Here is a 20,625-nt window from a genome sequence, read left to right on the forward strand (position 1 = left end):
ATCAGATGGATAAATTGTTCATCCACAGGCATGTGTCTGAACAACAGGCACTCCTTATTCATTTGGTTCTTCAAAAGTGAATAGAAAGCTATTTTTTTATTCTCTTAATTCCTATTTTCATTATTCCTAATTTTTATTCCTACTAATTTAGGAACTCAGCAATGTTCCAGAGTTTGATGAGGTAACTAAGCACACTGTCATACCACTTACAAACAGGAAGAAAGTCTCAGAGCAAAGGTATTCCAGAATGTAGCCCAACCAAATTAAAATGTAATTGAGAGGGGGACAGCTAGGTGGCTGCCTAGATAGAGAACCAGACCAAGAGATGGGAGATCTTGACTTCAAATATGGCCTCAGGCATTTCCTAGATATGTGAAGGCAAGCAAACTTAACGCCAAATGCCTAGCCCTCACCTTTCCTCTGTTTTGGAACCAATACATAGTATTGACGGATTTTTAAAAAATGCAATTGACAAATGTTTTATAAAATAAATAAAAAATATAATAAATTAATAAGAACACTGACATATTAATTTTCTGTTAGGAATTTATTTCTATTTGAGTTTGACACCACTTCTTTGGAGGATCTGAGCACTTATATGGAAATAACTTCTACTTGGACTTTGTATTGGATATCTTTCAAAAAAAAGTGGCAAATAATCTTTCTATTTCTATTTCCTATAATTTTACATTTAACACTCCAATATCCTTGTCATATAGTATTTTGTACTAAAGCTATCCATGATGGTAACAACTCCATTCTAGGAAGACTGAAACCGTCTTAGCTACTTCACATCTCTGCTAAAAAGGCAGCTCAGTGACTGAAGTGAATTGGGTATCTGAAATCAGGAAGACTTTTTCCTCAGTTCAAATCCTGCCTCAAATACTTAATAGCTGTGGGGCCCAGGGAAATTTAGTTAACCCTGTTTGCTTCCATTTCCTCATCTGTCAAACGAGTCAGAGGAGAAAATGGCAAATCACCTATATTCTGTTAGATTATATGTATATGCTATTTATATATGTTACATTGTATTTCATTTATGGTACTATGCTTTTTTTAATGGAGAACAGAGTTTTCCCCACAGTTACACAATTTCTTCAGAAGTTTGGAATATATTTACTTCATTATAACACCTCCAGGTAAATATTTGAGCCAGATTCAAGCGCTCAAAAGATTTCTACATTATCCTATGATAGATTCATACGCTATCTTTGGTCATTCTTTTCTTATTGAGGGACCTTTTTTTTTTAACATGAGGAGCAAAGGAATGCTCTAAAAATTTTGTAAAAGCAAAAGTTTCTTCTGAAATAAAGAAGTATATATAACCTCTTGTTCTGTGACCTAAGTCTGATTTCTTCTAGTTGATCTTCTGAAGAAAAGTGCCATGGGCTACTAAGAATTTGCATTCTTGTGACATCTCCTGGGATATCAACAGAAGTAACTGCCAATTGCCCATAGGTAGCAGCTTTTTATGGAGAGTCCCCACAAAGCATTTCACAAATGCCAATTACTTCACTCATCACCCCAGTTAGTTTCTTCATTAGAGAATGGCAATAAAACCTAAGGCATAGAATGGTTAGATGGTTTGCTCAAGGGCATAAATAAGTCAGAGACAGAGCCAAGGAGTAAAGTAAGCCACCTCTAGTCGGCATTATGAGTGGGCTTTGGGTTCCTAATGATCTGCTAAGGAAAGAATTCTGGCTTTTCTTTTTAAGTTTTCATTGTATTTTACAAAACTTCTTAACCTGAGCTTTATATATTAGTATAACCTGAGCTTTTGAGAGGGGGGGGGAGAGACAGAGGGGGGGGGAGAGAGAGAGAGAGAGAGAGAGAGAGAGAGAGAGAGAGAGAGAGAGAGAGAGAGAGAGAGAGAGAGAGAGAGAATTAGTGTGTATACACACCTGTAATTTGACTGATGAAGGTAAAACACCTGGAAAGGAAACATCCCCTACAAATTCTGCAACTTAATGTCTTAGGGACTTGCCTTGGGGTACTGAAAAATTGTGACTTTTCCCAGGTTCATACAGTTATGTATCTTAAGTGACTTGGGTCTAAGTATCTTGACTCTTCTCCTGCCTTTATTTTATATTATATCCCTTAATGCATTCTGTATTATAGCCAAACAGAACAGCTTTTCTTGGAAATGAGCATCCCATCCATCTCTCTCCTTCATACTCTTGTATTAGCTGTCTATCCTGCCTGCTATGCTCATCTCATAATCCTCATTTCCTACAGCATTTGACTCTTCCTAGATCCTTTCTTTCCCCTTCTCCATAACATCATATCCTCCCCTCACATACTTATTTGTGTAGATATTGTTTCCTTTCAAGAGGATGTAAGCTACTTGAGGGCAAGTGTTACTTTGTTTCTATCTCTACCCCCCCACCCCCATAGAATGGTGCCTTGCTGTTAGTCAAAGGAACACTTTAAAGGTCCACCTATAGTAGACCCAAGGAAAACCTACAGCAGGTGGGAGAAAATAGAATAGGTTTCAACTCTGACAAAGAGACAACTTTCTTCCAATTCAACAAAAAGAAGGAATTTCGTGATAAAAGAGAAATACTAGGTTAAAATAAGATGGAAAGTAAAACTAAAAATGATATGAAAAAACAAGAGGTTAGAAGATATTTATGGCAAATCTACAACATAAAAATTTGACATAAAATATATAAGAAGTTAGATAGCAGCACCAGGTTTACCATCAGGAGGACCTGGGTTCAAATATGGCCTCAGACACTTCCTAATTTTGCAACCCTGGGTAAGTCACATAACCCCAGTTGCCTAGCCTTTATTGCTTTTCTGCCTTGGAACCAATACTTTGTATTGATTCTAAGATGGAAAGTAAAGGTTATTAATGTACTTATTTTTTAAGGTAAGGGTTTAAAAAAACACACAGAATATGTCCTGAGCATGCTATGAAAAACAAAAATACAAACAAAAACTAAAGAGTGATCTCTGCAAAGATTTTTATACCATTAAATTATAGATAATTGAAAGAAACTAGAAACAAGCCAAGTGTCCAAAAGGAGGGGAATGGTTAAATAAGCTGGTACATAACATAGTGGAGGCATCTAGTGTAAGAGAAGAATCAAATCCAATTTCTGCAAGATGCAGAGAGAGAGAGCACGCGCGGGGGAGTTGCAAGATTTTTTTTTTTTTGCACAAATTGGATTTGATTCCTCTCTTACACTAGGTGGCACAGTGCATGAAGTGTTGGAGAATCTGAATTCAAATCTAGCCACAGATAGTCTCTGTGAAAGCTTGGACGAGCCATTTAAGCTCTGCCTAAGTTTCTTATTTTTTAAAAAAGGAGAAAAAAAGCATCAGTTTTTCAAATTGTGAAGACCAAATGTGATATTAGAATGTACTTTGCAAACCTTGAAGCACTATATAGCTAGTGAGTTATTATTTCTAAAAGACAAATAAGAGATAAGAATTTCAATTAAAAAGAATCCTAGAAAGAACTTTTTGGAATAATGCAAAGTAAAAAAAAGATCATGATCATATGAATGAAATATAAACTAAACAAAGTGGATGAGACTGAATACAAAAGAGTAATCTGCTGCCAACAGAGGGGAAAACTGGGAGAAAAAAAAACCAACTCATGAAACTTTATGAACTGAAATAAATTAATTTCAGTGATGTTATAGAGCAAGTATAGTTGCTTGAATTAATGATTCTAATAAAATAGCTAATTAAAAGAACAAGGTAGGTGTACATTAACAGGAACATTGGCTGAGGTATAAAAGGGCCTTTAGAAGCCATATGATGTAACTCCTTCATTTAACAAATGGGAAAACCAAGGATCCAGGAGGTTCAGTGACCTCTCCTTGGTCACACAGGTAGTACGTATCAGTGGTGGATTTGAACATTTTTGTACTCAGTCTCCATGGGGCAGCTACCTGGAATAAAATATAAAGTTCTGGGTCTGGAGTCAGGAAGATTTATCTTCTTGGTCCAGATACTTACTAGCTATGTGACTCTGAACAAGTCACTTAACTCTGTTTGCCTCAGTTTCCTCTTCTGTAAAATTATCTGGGAAAGAAAATGGCAAACTACTTCAGTATCCTGGACAGGAAAATTCCAAATGTGGTTACAAAAAGTAGGACATGACTGAACAACCAACAAGAACCACTCTGTCTCCACAGTGAGTGTTCACTCTGGGCTATAAATATTAGAAGGTAATCTGAATAAAAGGGGATTGATTATATAACTCCTAATAGTCCATTCTAGCTCCAAGATTCTATTATTTGGTTTTCCAAAAGTATCACAATAAACAAAAAAGCTAATCCTGTAGCTTTTCACAGAGGCTTAGAAAAATCAAGTGGAGCTATAATAACATAGTAGAGGCTTGTGATGCCAAGATTTGGAAAATAATAATTTGCTAACCACAACTACGAATTTCTTACTGTGAGATTTGAAGCTAACATACTGCTGGAGTCTAAAATGAGGGAAGTGATAGTTCCACTGGCCTGTTCCCCGATGGTCCACAACTAGACCAGGGTGCCTGGTTCTGGGTGCCATCTTTCAGGACACTGAAAAAATTAGTGTATCCAGGAGTTAGTAGTAAGAATGGCAAGAGAACTGCACAATAGTCCATATAAAAAAGAAATGAAGGCTCTCAAGTTTAGAGAAAAGAAAGATGCAATGGCAGACAGAGTACTGGACTTGGAGTCAAAAAGACCCAAACTGAAATCCTCTTTCCAACACTTACTAGCTATGTGACCATGGAGAAGTAACTTAACCTCAGTCTCAGTTTCCTCAGTTGTAAAATGCATCAGAATAGTGCCTACCTTTCAGGATGCTTGTAAGGATGAAATGAAATATTTGTAAAGCACTTTTCAAACGTTAGAACATATATAAATTTTAGCAATTGTTCATAATAAATTTAAAAATTATTGTTGGAAAATTACAAAGAACAAACATGGGTCAAAAAAAAAGTTAGGAGAATACATCCCTATCCTATCCTTTTACAGAGTTGGAAGGTCCACATAAGTGATTCACAGTAGATATTTTCCAATTTTTGATGTATTTTGATGTATATTTTAGTTATGTTGATTTAGTATGTGTATGATTTTTTTTGTCTTTGGGTGGAGCGGTCTTTAAAAATTGTATATGTTATATGGGATGGCTCTCTGGGACTGAGAGAGAGAGATACTGGGGAAAAGAATGATGATGTTAAAGAAAAATTAAAGACATCAATAAAAATTTACTTAAAAAGAAGAGAAGACATAGGGAGGATAATAGCATTAAGGGATTAGACTGGTTTTGTATTTTCATCCCAAAGCCTAGAAACTCAAAGTAAAATGTAGGAGATGCACAGAGATTTTCTATTTAAGCTTGCTTTTGACAACTGCCGGCTGTTCAGGGGTGGATAAGCTGGTCTCTGATTTCCCCATCACCGCGTAGATGCTGGACAAACACCCTTTGAGGATGCTGGAAAGGGAACTGACTTCTGAATCTGGTATAATTGGGGCTAAATGACCTTTTAAGCCCTTCCATTTGTTTTTTAACCTTACCTTTTGTCTTGGAACCAATACTATGTATGTGTTCCAAGACAGAAGAGTGATAAGGGTTAGGCAATGGGGGTCAAATGACTTGTCCAGCATCACACAAAGGAAAAGTGTCTGAGGTCACATTTGAACCTAAGACCTCCCATCTCTAGGCCTGGCTTTCAACCCACTGAGCTACCCAAGCCCTTTTATTTGTGGGATGCTCTGACCACAGCGAAGGCCTCCATAGAACTAAGGTAGCTATGAAGAGAAAACACACATCACATTCTACCAAAATGATATTTCCAGATCCTATTCTATTCAGAGATGCAACTCTGAAAACAACTGAATAATTCATTTTGTGTGCAAAAGCTTCTCTGCTGTTTTTCTTGGCCTGCAGGATAAGGTCAATAGGTAATGGGTGGGAAGGGATAAGATAATCAAACCAGTTGAATGCCCTAATCCATAGACTCTGAGAAATGAAAGGGATGTACAGTAATGAAATAAGAAGTATAACAACATTTCAGGTTTCACTCCTGTCCCTACACAGAAATGTTCCTACCTGTCCAGACTTGAACTAGCCAGCTAAGAACACAGTAATAATTTTTTTTTAATAGCTCTATCACCTAGGGAAACAACCCTAACTGAAGCTGCTGGTATTCCAAATAAAAGCAGAGAAAAACAAAAACTACATCACAATTGTTGTTTGTGGGAAAGAAGATAAAAATATTGTGTAGCACGGGTCAGACCTGTATTTTAGAAGAAAAGAGAAGGAAAGAAGGAAAATAAAGGAAACTTACTCAGACTCATAATATACAAAAGAAGCAATGATAAGAGAGGCAGCTGGATGTCCCAGTGGATAGAGCACCAGGCCTGGACACAGGAGGTCCTGGGTCCACAATTAGCCTCAGATATTTTCTAGCTGGGTGACCCTGGGCAAGTCACTTGACCCCAACTTCCTAGCCCTTACCACTCTTCTGCCTTGGAACCAATACTTAGTACTGATTCTAAGACGGGAGGGATGGAATTAAAAATATATATCTATATATCAATAAATAAATAATAAAAAATATATTAAAAATACATATATATCTTATTTATATATAATATATAAAATATATGTATATATATATAATTTATATATTATATATATATAAAGAGGAAGTAATGATGAGAACTTGTACCAGAATGGTGTCTGCGAGAGGAGGGAAGGTGTAATACAGGAGAGATGTTGTAAAAGTAAATAAAATGACCCAATTAATTAAGCAGCAAATTTTCAAGTTCTTATTTCCCATTTATTCTGTGTATGTATTTTGTTTATACACAATTGTTTACACGTTGACTCTTCCATTAGACTTGTGAAATCCTTGAGTGCAGGGACTCTTTTGTCTTCCTGTGTGTCCTCAAAGCTGCTCAGTATCTGGCACAAAATAGGTGCTTAATAAATAAATAAATGAACAAACAAACAGATGAATGAATGAATGAATGAATAAATAAATAAATAAATGTTTGTTGACTGTCTTGACTGTAATATATGCTGAATTCCCCAATAGTGATCAGGCAGAGAGGTTAGATGACTATTTATCCTAGATACTGAAGAAAAGATTCCTGCCTCATGTTAGACTAAACTGGCCTCTGAATTCCTTTTCAACTCTGACATTTATACTTCTATGACCTCAAAACTGATGTATTGCACAGAGACCCTCATATAATAAAGGCCCCATGAAAAATGAAGGTCTCCTATGAAGCCCATCCCGGATGTTTTGACCTTAGACTTGGCCTGTCCTCCTCCTTTCCCTCCTCAATGGAACAACAAGAAAATTAGCATAAGAACACCCATATCTCTGGGGTGTTGTATGACTTGAATAATTAATGCCTGTAAAGTCATTCAAGAGGCATGGATGAAAGGCCCCATAAAAGTCCAAAGCACTGTATCATTAAAATCCCCCTCCACTGCTCGGTAAAAACTCTGATGGTATCTGGGAGCAAGGACTGGAGAATCCTAGCGCAGGCACAGCGTACAGCAAACTGGAAATAGGGACCTTCCAACGCAAAGAGTACTGCCTATTGTTACCAACTGCCATTCTTTTGGAGCTCCCCAAATTTTAGCTTTTTATAAGAATATTGTTTAAAGTATATGGAAAACCAAATCAAAAATTAATTGGAAATTAAATAATATGATACTCCAAAATCGGTTAGTTAGAGAAGAAATCATAGAAACAATTAATAATTTCATTGAGGAAAATGACAATGGTGAGACATCCTTTCAAACCTTTTGGGATGCAGCCAAAGCAGAAATCAGAGGTAAATTCATATCCCTGAGTACATATATTAACAAACTAGGGAGGGCAGAGATCAATGAATTGGAAATGCAAATAAAAAACTTGAAAGAGAACAAATTAAAAACCCCCAGAAGAAAACCAAATTAGGAATCCTAAAAATTAAGGGAGAAATTAGTAAAATCGAAAGTGATAGAACTATTAAACTAATAAATAAGACTAGAAGCTAGTACTTTGAAAAAACAAACAAAATAGACAAAGTACTGGTCAATCTAATTTAAAAAAGGAAAGAAGAAAAGCAAATTAACAGCATCAAAGATGAAAAGGGGGACATCACCTCCAATGAGGAGGAAATTAAGGCAATCATTAAAAATTACTTTGCCCAATTATATGGCAATAAATACACCAATTTAGGTGATATGGATGAATATATACAAAAATACAAACTGCCTAGACTAACAGAAGAAGAAATAGAATTCTTAAATAATCGCATATCAGAAAATGAAATCCAACAGGCCATCAAAGAACTCCCTAAGAAAAAATTCCCAGGGCCAGATGGATTCACAAGTAAATTCTATCAAACATTCAAAGAACAGTTAATCCCAATACTATACAAACTATTTGACATAATAAGCAAAGAGGGAGTTCTACCAAACTCCTTTTATGACACAAACATGGTACTGATTCCAAAACCAGGCAGGTCAAAAACAGAGAAAGAAAATTTTGGACCAATCTCCCTAATGAATATAGATTCAAAAATCTTAAATAGGATACTAGCAAAAAGACTCCAGCAAGTGATCAGATGGGTCATCCACCATTATCAAGTAGCATTTATACCAGGGATGCAGGGCTGGTTCAATATTAGGAAAACCATCCACATAATTGACCATATCAACAAGCAAACCAACAAAAATCACATGATTATTTCAATAGATGCAGAAAAAGCCTTTGATAAAATACAACACCCATTCCTATTAAAAACACTAGAAAGCATAGGAATAGAAGGGTAATTCCTAAAAATAATAAACAGTATATATCTAAAACCATCAGCTAATATCATCTGCAATGGGGATAAACTAGATGCATTCCCAATAAGATCAGGAGTGAAACAAGGATGCCCATTATCGACATTGTATTAGAAACACTAGCAGTAGCAATTAGAGAAGATAAAGGAATTGAAGGCATCAAAATAGGCAAGGAGGAGACCAAGTTATCACTCTTTGCGGATGACATGATGGTCTACTTAAAGAATCCTAGAGATTCAACCAAAAAGCTAATTGAAATAATCAACAACTTTAGCAAAGTTGCAGGATACAAAATAAACCCGCATAAGTCATCAGCATTTCTATATATTTCCAACACAGCTCAGCAGCAAAAACTAGAAAGAGAAATCCCATTCAAAATCACCTTAGACAAAATAAAATACCTAGGAATCTATCTCCCGAGACAAACACAGGAACTATATGAACACAACTACAAAACACTCTCCACACAACTAAAACTAGACTTGAGCAATTGGAAAAACATTAACTGCTCATGGGTAGGACAAGCCAATATAATAAAAATGAACATCCTACCCAAACTTATTTATCTATTTAGTGCCATACCCATTGAAATTCCAAAAAATTTCTTTACTGATTTAGAAAAAACCATAACAAAGTTCATTTGGAAGAACAAAGGATCAAGGATATCCAGGGAAATAATGAAAAAAAAATACAAGGGAAGGGGGCCTTGCAGTCCCAGATTTCAAACTATATTACAAAGCAGCAGTCATCAAAACAATTTGGTACTGGCTAAGAGACAGAAAGGAGGATCAGTGGAATAGGCTTGGGGCAAGTGACCTTAGCAAGACAGTATATATGATAAACCCAAAGATCCCAGCTTTTGGGACAAAAATCCACTCTTCGATAAAAACTGCTGGGAAAATTGGAAGACAGTGTGGGAGAGATTAGGTTTAGATCAACACCTCACACCCTACACTGAGATAAATTCAAAATGGGTGAATGACTTAAACATAAAGAAGGAAACTATGAGCAAATTAGGAGAACACAGAATAGTATACATGTCAGACCTTTGGGAAGAGAAAGACTTTAAAACCAAGCAAGACATAGAAAGAGTCACAAAATGTAAAATAAATAATTTTGACTACATCAAATTAAAAAGGTTTTGTACAAACAAAACCAATGTAACTAAAATCAGAAGGGAAGCAACAGATTGGGAAACAATCTTCATAAAAACCTCTGACACAGGTTTAATCACTCAAATTTACAAAGAGCTAAATCAATTGTACAAAAAAATCAAGCCATTCTCCAATTGATAAATGGGCAAGGGACATGAACAGGCAGTTTTCAGCCAAAGAAATAGGAATTATTTTTTTTCCTTCTTCATCTAGTTTATTTCTCCTTCAAAGTAACTATGGTAACCAATAAGATATAACCAATAAGATATAAGCTATTGGAGGGGAAGGACTGGTTAGCTATTATTGATGTGCCTAATACAGTGACTAATACAATGCTTTTGTTTGGTTTTACTTTAAAAAATGGGGAGAAGCTCCTGGATCAATGATGGATAGCAACTAGGTGATGCATATTTTAGCAGAGGGTACTCATCAGATCATAATGTATCTGGCATATCTATAGGGTTTTTTAAATTTGCAAAAATAAATGTGATATAACAAATCATTGATAAAAATGAAAATTTAAAAAGCAAAGTATGCTGTGCACTTGAAATCCATTTTTTCTCTGGAGACTTACAATAATCCTGTGAAGATATTATTAAAAAATTATCGCCCATTTTACAGCTGAATAAACTAAAGTTCCATTCTTCTTTCCTTAATGAAGTCATTGCTTGGCTCATAGTCTCTTAACCTAAGACTCTGTTCTTCACATTAAGACTCTTCAATATATACAATGATGATAAATCCCATCTTCTATGGGAAGTCTTTCCTTACCCCTCTTTACTCCTAGTGCCTTCACTCTTTTATTTCCTATATGTAGTATCTTTGCCTAGAAAATTCCAAATGGGCTCCCAAAGAGTCAGACACATCTCCAACAACAAAAATATATCCTGAGTACAGCCTAAAAATACTTATTTGTTTGCTCCCCTTCCCCATTTAACTTTGAGCTCCTTGAGAGCAGGGCCAGTATTTCACCTCTCCTTGTATCCCCAACCCTCAGCACAGTGTTTGGCACTTGGGAGGTACTTAATAAATGCTTCTTGACTGACTGTGACCCAACTTGACTTCAAACTACAAAGAAATGGATCCATCTTTGACCTTATAATCACCAATAACTATTCTAATTTTATGGCCATAATCTCTGAAATTCTTTAATCTAATCATAATCATAAACATGCCATATTTCTCTAGGCTTTATAGCTCCTAACCTTGATTTTCATTTTCACCAGCACCTCTACTCCCTCTACTACTCAGTTCTTTCCTCAGTCCTACTCTCACCTGGTTTCTCCTCTCTACCCTATCTCAACCATTTAATGAAACAGTTCAATTATACTCATCTTCTACTTTTTTAAATTTAAATTTATTTGATGTTTGTTACATTAAAATCCCCACTGAATTCTCTCCTTTCCCCATCAGAGAAGGGCATCATTAAAAAAAAAAGATATATATTAAAGATAAAACTACATCCTACTTATTTCCATTTATCAGTTCTTTCTCTGGAGATAGACATGCACAAGAGTCCCTTGACCCTCTGTCCTGTTGCCAATGAGTGGGCAGCGAGGGGATACAGTGGACAGAGCTCTGGGTCTTGGTCTTCTCCAGAAAGAAAGCCTTGAGTGTAAATATCATCTCAGATACTTACTAGCTATGTGACCCTGGACAAGTCAGTTAACGCTGTTTGCCTCAATTTTCTCATCTGTAAAATGGAGATAACAATAGCACCTATCTTCCAGGGCTGTGACGAAGGCTCAAATGAGATACAAAGTGCCACAGAAATATTAACTATGATGATGATGTTGATTATTTTGATGACTCTGACCATCTGCCTCCTTTGCTCTTATTCCATATTGCTAAACATACCTGGGAGAAAAAAAAATCATGAAATCATGTTGATCAGATCCACTACAAATTTGTATTTTATATAATCTCATAAGGGTCTTCAGAGGAAAATCAAACAATCCTTTTTACATCACCCAAATCAATTCATTCCGTTGGTCAATCAATGATCACTTATTAAGCCCAGACTATATTCCAGCCACTATGTTACTGTTCTTCATGACCTCAATGGTCAGAGTACAATCATTTTCTTGGCAAAGAAATTGAAGTGGTTTGCTGTTTCTTTCTTTTTTTTTTTTGCCATTTCACTTTCTAGTGAATTAAGACAGAAAGAGATCAAGTGACTTGCCCAGGGTCACAAAGCTAGGAAGTGCCAGAAGGAAGAGATGATTGGAACTCAAGTCTTCTTGACTCCAGATTTGAGCACTTTTATCCACTAAACCAGGGGCCCCAAACTTTTTACACAGGGGGCCAGTTCACTGTCCCTCAGACCATTGAAGGGCTGGACTATAAGAAAAACTATGAACAAATCTGTATACGTCTGTCTGGGATAGTGGAGGCTGCAGCACTGGCTGGGATGGCCTGTCACACCTTGCACAGGCACTGCCACCACTATATCGGGCAGCAGTGCAGAATCCCCTCCCCCAGATTGCTGCTCATCATGCTGACATCTTCCATTGTGCAGCCACATAAGCCTTTGTGCTGCGCCTCGTTCTCCTTCAGTTACTCTCAGAACAAGGCGCCACACAAAGGATTATGTCACCGGAAGTAGTCCTGTACGTGACTGACATTGTGCTTTGTGGCACTGCCACATACAGAGCTCCTCTCACTGACCACCAATGAAAGAGGTGCCCCTTCCGGAAGTGTGGTGGGGGCTGGATAGTCTCAGGGGGTCACACGTGGCCTGCGGGCCGTAGTTTGGGGACCCCTGCACTAAACCATCCAGTCACCTCTCTAATATATTAAGGACTTGGAGGCACACACAAAAAAAGCAATAAGATTCCCTATTCTCAAAATGTTCACTAACCTCCAGAGCAAGACAACCATAAATAAAAGTCATCTTTGATGGGGAGGGCATTTTCACTATATAATTTATTACTACCCACTTTGGACTCTACAAACTAAAAGGACCATAGAAATAAAAGTTATTATTATTATTATTACAGTATTGCATGAATGCTGCAGAACATAGTCAGACTTATTTTTAAGTAAAATTTTAATAATAGTAAATTTTAAAATATTTTAATAAATTTTATCTTTTAATATTTTATATATTTCAGTAAAATTTTATTTTTATATTTTATTTTATATATTTTAGTTCATTTTAATTTTTAATATTTTATTTTAATAAAACTTTGTTTTATTTTACTATATTTTTATTTTGTTTTAATAAAAAGTTTATTTCATTTTAAAAGCATATGTATTATTTTTATAAAATTTTAATTGAATAAAAACCTATTTGGGGAGTATCCAATGGAAAGGGTTGTTTCTAAAAGAAAGAGTCAGAAGAGGAAGATATGAAGCCTAGCTGACTTGATCATTTACGGTTATAATATTAAGAGGGAACAAGTGAAAGAAATTCAGACTGGAAGAAAGGAAAAAGAACAACAGCTGAAAACACATCAGTCAGAAACCCTGCTTGCTGATTTGTATTTCTTCCAGGAAGGCAAGCACAGAACTTTAAGCTATGTCAGCTTAGACCCAAGGTGGTAAAAAACTGTAACTTGAGAGCCCACTTTCCCCACTGGTTCATTTTGATTGGGCTCTTGCCCTCAGTATCCAAAAGAAAAGTTTCCGGCTTCCTGTCACCACCGGTGAACTGTAAAGGTGGCACTAAATGTCCTCTCAATGGAACAGAGCTTCTTAGTATTAACACACCAGGATCAGCCAGATGGCATCAAGGTTGCAGAGACCCAAGCTTTTCCTGGATCTGGCCCAAGAAAACAAAGTTAATTACCCATTGTGAATAAACTAATCTATCCAACCCAGCAAGCATAGACCTCCCCCCACCCCAATTTGGCAATTTTGAGTCTTGTTGTCTCCTCTTCTCTCCTCACTCCAGGAGCTGACAAGCAATTCCTGGGTTGTACATGTATTATCACTCAAAACCCATTTTCATATTATTCATTTTTTGTAATAATCTTTTAAAACCAAAACCCCAACTAATGTACCCATATAAACAAGTGATAAATCATATGACTTCCTCTGGATTTCTACTTTCACATTTATTTTTCTAGAGGTGGACAGCATTCTTTCTCATAAGTCCCTCAGGATTGTAGCCAAGTCTATCTATCACATTTGATTATCCCACAATGTTTCAGTTCTCCTGGTTCTGCTCATTTTACTCTGCATCAGTTCACGGAGGCCTTTCCAATTCTTATAGAAAATCCATTATTTCATCATTCTTTATAGCACAGTAGTATTCCATCACCATCATATACCACAATTTGTTCAGCCATTCCCCAATTGAGGGACATCCCCTCAGTTTCCAATTTTTTGCCACCACAGAAATATTTTGTACAAACAAAACTTTTCCCATTTAAAAAAAAAATCTCTTTGGGATACAAACCTATTAGTGGTATTGCTGGATAAAAGGGCATGTACTCTTTTAAAGCCCTTTGGGCATAATTCCAAAAATTGCTTTCTAGAGTGGCTGGATCAATTCACAATTCCATAAGTGCCTATTTTAGGTAAAGCATGAATGCTAGATGTTGGGAATATGACTAAATATTCTTTAAACCCTTTCCCCTGGGGCACCTAGGTGGCACAGTAGATAGAGCTCCAACCCTGGAATTGGGAGGTCCTGGGTCCAAATCTGGCCTCATATACATCCTAGATGTGTGACTCTGGGCAAGTCACTTAACTCCACTTTGCTGGCTCTTACCTTCTGTCTTGTGTTGTTACTAGGACAGAAAGTAAGGGTTCGGCGGGGAGGAATCCTTTTTCACCCAGGAACATATATTGCAAACTGGGGTATATAACACAGAAGTAAAAAGTTAATACAGAATAATTTCGGGGGTGGTGGTGGTGGTGGAAGAATAGGAGGAGTTAAAAAGTACCTTGTGTAGGCTGTATAAACCATGCTTAGAGGGAACAAGGGAATTTTTCAGGACATGAAAAACATCAGCCTGTAAATTGGCAGCAAAAAGACAGACAGGAGATGGAACATTCAGCCTGGGGAACAGCTAATAGGTCAGTTTGATGGAAATGTAAAATATGATGGGAAAGGAGAGTGAGAGCCTTTAAATCCCAGAGTCGATTTAAAATGAAAAGTTTACAGTGGCCCACTGGAGACAGGATTGGGGTTGCAGTCCAGAGGGTTTAAGTTCAGCCTCAGGCCTTAGTAGTTGGGACCCCCAGCAAGTCACTTTAATCTCTTTCTGTCTCAATTTCTTTACCTGTAAAATGGGGATAATCACAATACCTATCTGGCAGGGTTATGATGAGGATCAAATGAAATCGTATTTGTGAAGCACTTTACCTGGCACACAGTAAGCACTAACAAATGCTAATTCCCTTCCTTCCTTCTAGGCATAAACCCCAAGGAGGCCACTGACAAAATGAAGGTCTTTCATACATACCAGAATATCTCTCATTACAGGTTTTGTGGGAGCAAAGAACTGGAAACAAAATAGCTGCCCATTGACCAGGTAATCATGAAACAAATTGTCCATCGACTGAGCAATGACTAAAACTATGAATGTGATAGAATATTGCTCTGCTCCAAGAACAAATAAGATGACTACAAAGAAGGACCAGAAAGACTTCTATGAACCAATACAGAGTGAAATAAGCCAAACCAGTAAGTACAAAGTGACTCCAGCAATGGCTATGGAAATAACAACACATCCAAATGAAGTGCATTCAAAATTACAACGACTAAGCTTCCTCCTAAAAAAGGAGACACGAGAAAACATCTTCCCCTGCCTCTAAAGTCCCAGCTAAAATCCCATCTTTTATTGGAAGTTTCTTATAACGCCTCCTAATTCCAGAGTACCTTCTCTCTATAAATTATATTATACTGATCCATACATAGCTTGCTTTGCAGATATTTGTTTGCATGTGATCTCTCCTGGTAGATGGTGAGCTCCTTGAGGGGGGGGACTGTCATGTGCCTCTCTTTATATCCCCCAGTGCTTGGCATAGTGCCTTAATATGGGTATTGATTGAGTGATTGTAGAAGAGAGAGATGATGAATGGGGGATTCTCCACGTGATGGACTTTTTGATATATTGTTTAGTTGGCAGAACTTTTTTCTTTCTTCCTTTCTTCATACTTTATTATAATGGACAGCTCTATGGGAGGAGGTGAGGGGGAAATAAAGTGAGAAATAGAGTGATATAGGAACAGAAGACAGAAATAAAAATTAATTATAAAAATGTATATGAAGGGATACTTTTCGACCAAAAAATGCATGTATGAAATTAAAGCTTTCTGACTAAAGGGAAGAATATACAAATAATCTCTTATACCAATGTGCTACTTTGAAAAATGGCATGTATGAAGATATGCATGGCAAACATCTTATAAATTGCATAGTAAGTGAATATATATACAATGTCAAGATTGGCAAATATGTGCTTTTGGCCTAAGAGTGTCTGATGGCATGTTAACAGGTTAATCTAAAAAGCAACGTAAGTATCCAGGCTGTGTATCCAAACTATAAGGGATACTAATTTTAATCCAAGTTGTCCCAAGAAGTCACAGAACCAAAACACAAAACTAAGGTATGGGGAGTGTCTGACACTATAGCCCTGATATTCTTCCTTTAATTCTCACTGACACAAGGCAGAATAAGATGGTTCTGTCTCGGGGATGAAGCCTTGAGTGAGGGGCAACCTTAAATGGCACCAGAATCTATCTATGTATGTAAAAGGAGACAATATTTGCAAACTGCTTTGCACACTGTAAAATGCTAGATAAATCCTAGCTATTATTATCTGATTGACCAAATAACATTTACCTATAAAGTGAATAGTAGGTGTGCTGTATGACTGGTTAAGTCACAATATTTCTGGACCTCAGTTTCCTTATTAGTAAAAATACAGATTCAACAAGATCAGGAGTTTTTGATCCTGAATCTGTGAACTTTAAGAAAAATATATTTTATGTATTTCATGAAAGTACAGTTATAACCCATATCAGACTATTTACAACCTTGGTGAGAAGCAGGAAGGGCAGGAAAGAGGAAAAACTGAATTCTAAAATACCAGAAAATAATTGCTAAAAATTGTTTCTATGTGTTAACAGAAAAAGCAAACATTAAGTAATAAAAAAACAATATATATATATATATACACGATAATGACATTGTGTATATATATATATATTTCACAATTACACTCAAATATAATTGATTTCCTTTGTAATCCTGTGTATTTTATACATTTAAAAACATTCTTCTGAGAGGGGATCCACAGTTCTCAGCATACTATCAAAGGGTTCTATGACACAAACTTTAAAGTGCTTTTGCAATCTTAAAGTGTTATATAAGTTTGGTTTTTTTATTATTATTATCAGATCAATTTCATCAAGCAGCATTTACTTACAGAGCTAGCATCAGGTGTACAGCGTGCCAGTCTGCAGAAGAAAAATCAATAAAATATTGATCAATTCTCACCTCTAGAAAAGACTTCATATGCCACTCTATCATAAAAGGCTTTCTTCAGACTTTCTGGGAGAAAGAAATTTATTTAGACTAGTAAATGCCACTGAGTTCACTGTGATAAAGTGGAATTCATGAACCAGCATCTCATTTAGAGTTCAGCACAATCAAGAGGCTGAAGCAGGCCAATCTCCAACTTTCTCTGTCTGTTTCTCTCTCCATCCCTCTCTCTGTTTCTCCATTCCTCACTCTAGTCTTTCAAACGGAGAGGAGCTGCTACATTGTAGGCGACTCTTGTTCTCTGTTTGGGTACCTAAAAAGGAGATCTAGAAAAGCTTCTGCTGTACCTGGAAAAAGATTTCCTAATACTCGAGTGGGTCATAGATTCCAGCAACTCAAAATTCTTTCCAAGGAAGCTTCCCGGAAGATCAGATCAAATTCCAAACCAAAGATTGCAAAGTGACAGCATTAAGTAGAATCAATCAAAGGACTACTTATTGAGGGCCTCTTGTTGTTTTGGACTATGCTAGGCAACTGAGTGGTACCATAAGACACTATACCTACTTTCAAGGGGTTTTATTGTCTATTTACTTGGGGGTAAAGATTTACTATACATGAAACAATTAGGGAAAAATATAAAACAGCATATAATCAAGTTGAAATTTTGATGCAATGAATGCAAAGCAATGATCATTGAGATTTGGAATTGGGAATCTTTATTCCAATCCAAGTTCTGCTGTGTGACTGGATAAATCACAACCATTCCAGAGTCTCAGTTTCCTCATTAGTAAAATATGCAGGCACAAGAACAGGAATTCTTAACATCTACTTTGATCATTATAATCAAATATAATTGCCTTCTTTTGTAATTCGATTGTGTGCATTTAAAAATATTTCTTTCAGGGGCAGCAAAGTGCCTCAGGCCAAGAAACAGGAGGTCCTGGATTCAAATATGCAATTCATGTTACCCTCATTGATTAGTCCTTATCATTCTTCTGCCTTGAATACACAATACTGATTCTAAGATGGAAGGTAAAGGTTTAAAAAATAAACAATTCTGAGAAAGAACTACAGGCTTCAGGCTGCCAGGAAACAAAAAATAAAGGTTAAGAACCTCTAGAATTTCTAAGGTCCCTTCCAGTGCTAACATTCTATGATTCTACTTGAGGAAGGGCTCATCAAAGAGCCACATGAAAAAAGGAACAGATCTGGGAGGTAGATAAAGGTCCTGGAATTCAGTACTCTACAGGATTTATAGGGCTGTTAGGTGGCACAGTGGATAGAGTACCAGCCTGGAGTCAGGGAGACTCATCTTCAGTTAGGTCTGTCCTCAGACAGTGTTTACCTGTGTGACCCTGGCCAAGTCCCTTAACCCCAATAATCTAGCCCTTAACGCTCTTCTGCCTAAAACAGAGAGTAAGGGTTTAAAAAAGGAAAAGGAAAAGGAAAAAGAAAACCTCAGCCTTTGATGCCCTTCCATGTTGAAAATAAGTTAAGCATGAATATTAGGTTTATTATGGTCACTTGTGTCAGATGCCTATCGCCTAGGGTAGTGAATCACTCCTACATGTCTGTCATTAAGGATAATTTATAGGGTACAAGGAAGGCAGCCCTCCTGGGGAAAAGAGGTGCGGTCCAAGCCATGAACCCAAAGAATAAATACAGAGTCATTCAGGGTCAAGACACAGTTCACAGGGTAACCAAATCCAAGGCAGAGGGAGTTGCCAAAAATGGTTCAAATCCAATAAGATCAAAACCAAGAAAGCAGGTCAGTCGAAAACACATTAATAAGGGACACAAAAGGTAATGACAAAATGATGACTTATCTTACCTCTGATTCATTAACCAAATAGATGGATATTATTTTCTGTGATCTGCTCTAGGATGCCAGCAATAGACCACATATTAAGACAAGATAATTTCTAAAAGAATCTATTAAAAATAATTTTTAAAATTTAAGATTTAAAAAGTAATTAAAGAATCTATTAAAATAATAATAAAAAGAGGTACCATGGCACAGCTGATAATGGACCTGCCTTAGAGAGAAGAAAGCCTGGGTTCAAATTCTGCTTTGGATCCCTGATAGTGGTGTGACCCCCAGACAAACCACTTCACCCCTCAATGTGTCTGGCCAAATCTCTATGACTATTAAGTGTTGGAAATGAACACACCAGGAGCTCCCAACACTGAGAGTCATGGTGCCTCTTCCCCATTCCAGGGGATAAAGTTTTGGGTCCCCCTGCAGCCTTGAGAAGCTCCCTCAAGGACGCAGCACCACTCGGGGCTGGGAAGGGTCTCCGGTGAGGGGGCTACCCCAGCTTCAGAAGCCTCTGCTTCTTGGAGGATGCAGAGCTTTCATGAACTGGCCTGTGAATTCTAAAGGTCAGGGATAAGAGAGAGGACCCAGCAGGAAGGGATTTTTCCATTGATTTGCTGCCCCTTTTGGTGTTCTGTGCATGGGAAAAACAAAAACAAAACCACCAACAGCAACCTGTTCTGAGAACAGGACCCTGCACATACTCTGGTGTTTAACAAATGCCTGTTAAACTGAACTGAATGTCTTTGTTAGTCTAAATGCCCACAGGGGAGCCAAGTACCCTGTGATGCTTAAGAGCCGCACAGGTCCAGGGGAGATAACCACAGAGATTATTACTGGACTGAAGCTCCAAGAATTAAGCACAGTCTGTTTATCAGGGATCTGGGTCTGAATGAATTTTTTTCTAAGATAATAATGTATTACACGGCACAGCTAGGTAACACAGTGGATAGAAACACCAGGCTTGGAGACAGGATGATCTGGCGTTAGATGCTTCCTAGTTGTGATACCCTGGGCTGGTCACCTAACCCCATTGCCTAGCCTTTGTCACTCTTCTGCCTTAAAATCTATATTTAATATTGATTTTAGGACAGAAAGTAAGGGTAAAAGATATGGGGTATCTATTGCCATTAAGATTTTACTACAGGTCCTTGAGTATAAAAGGGTTTTGTGGGGGGAATGAAGCTTTTCCATTCCTAGAGTCACTTTTATCTAAAAAAGGCTATGTAGAACTAGAACTCAGACCAATTTTCTTATGTGTGGTCCTGCTCAAAGCTACTGAGAGGAAGCAGCTGGGTGGCTCAGTGGATTGAGAGCCAGATTCAGAGACAGGAGGTCCTGGGTTCAATCTGGCCTCAGACATTTCCTAGCTGTGTGACCCTGGGCAAGTCACCTAACCCCCATTGCCTAGTCCTTACCGC

General features: G+C 37.2%; 1 protein-coding gene across 5 annotated transcripts in view; it reads right to left on the bottom strand.

The window, feature by feature from the left end:
- The window catches only part of KANK1 (KN motif and ankyrin repeat domains 1), a 282,637-nt gene that overhangs the window by 126,619 nt on the left and 135,393 nt on the right, over positions 1 to 20,625 (bottom strand). Inside the window, exon 3 of one of the 5 annotated variants that reach the window (XM_056806225.1) lies at positions 17,333 to 17,363. The exons of the other annotated variants lie outside the window; for them this stretch is intronic. The gene's annotated coding sequence lies outside the window, so the exon portion shown is untranslated. The remainder of the gene's footprint in view (positions 1 to 17,332; positions 17,364 to 20,625) is intronic. 5 annotated transcript variants of the gene reach the window in all.

Source organism: Monodelphis domestica, chromosome 7 (assembly GCF_027887165.1).
Source record: "Monodelphis domestica isolate mMonDom1 chromosome 7, mMonDom1.pri, whole genome shotgun sequence".
Lineage (NCBI taxonomy): Eukaryota > Metazoa > Chordata > Mammalia > Didelphimorphia > Didelphidae > Monodelphis > Monodelphis domestica.